This window comes from Dendronephthya gigantea, unplaced genomic scaffold, assembly GCF_004324835.1.
Source record: "Dendronephthya gigantea isolate DGI-Jeju-01 unplaced genomic scaffold, DenGig_1.0 000022F, whole genome shotgun sequence".
Taxonomy (NCBI): Eukaryota; Metazoa; Cnidaria; class Anthozoa; order Malacalcyonacea; family Nephtheidae; genus Dendronephthya; species Dendronephthya gigantea.
This window is the reverse complement of record NW_021163032.1, coordinates 1,821,348-1,822,648: the sequence shown is the minus strand read 5'-3', so window position 1 is coordinate 1,822,648 and position 1,301 is coordinate 1,821,348.

Here is a 1,301-nt window from a genome sequence, read left to right as displayed (position 1 = left end):
GGTATCTTTTTAGGAATTCATTAAAGTAAAATAAATAATATCGTCTCACTGCAAAGATAATAGTTCGTTTTAAAGAACAGTCAGCAGCTTTTTTTCAGGTGCCGGCCCACATAATACAATGAATAATATTTGATTAGTACTGTCCAGCCCTCGGAGGATCATGGGAGTGTCGAAACAGGTGGACTGTAACACTTTTTATAATATAAAATTTATAGTACGCGCGTGCTGATTGATCGAGAAGCATATGCCTATAACTGTATAGAAACACGGGACTTTTCGCGCCGAAATTGATAAGCGATGTAATGTAATGAGAATTTGTAATTGAATCGAATTATAATATTTGTACTGAAATCTTTTCCACTGATTATCTCTCGTTCTCCCAAACTCCCACGCGTACTTGTTTATGTAACTGTATATATATAGAAACACGGAAAATGTTTTCTTTTTTTTAAATATAGAAAACTTGCGTTGCAACCTGCGGTTAGCGAATGAAACTTCAGGATTTGTCCATATTCCTTTTAGGCAGACAGATCGTTCGATGCACTCGAATTAATGGATTAGGCTGATTGCCATAGATGTATCTAGACCAATTAGAAAAGTTAATAAAGATGATATTGCCCAGAAATTGTTGAAAAAGCATAGGTTATCATTCGTAGCCTTAATGAAGATCTTAAAATGAAATAATTTCAGAGCCTTTTTTGTCATAGACCTTTCAGTCATAGACCTTTCAAAGCGGCTATTATCTTGCTTTTAGAGTAGCAATGACAATTAAGTGATCTTTCCTCCTGGTCGGAAGGGTTATTGAAATAGAAATACATTCTGTTATATTTTATTGATTATATCTTTTGTTATTCTTTATCAGGAAACTTGTCGAAATTTTGTGATTATGTTCAGCTATAAAAACTATAGTTCTGGCATAAATTTGCAACCGAAATTAAGTATATTTGAAGAGATATTAAGTTGTTTCAATCGAGAGATGGATAATTTTTATTGGACTAAAAGCTTTAGCTAGTTATCCCCCGCCATTTCAGATCACCTGGTGGTTATAGTTAGGATTTCAATTTTGAGCATATATTCTAAATACAAACCTTAGTTATGGCGGTTGTAAACCTAACTTTCAATAATTATATCCGGGACGATTTTTTTGCAATTACAGATTTCCTAATTTGGCGAGGCCGCTGCGAATCGTCAATGCATTTTAGGGACTTCAAAGAGTTCGAAATTCTGATCGAAACTGATTAAATATTAAAGCTTTTCAAATGAACAAACCACTACATTTTTAGATCAATGGAACAAACTCA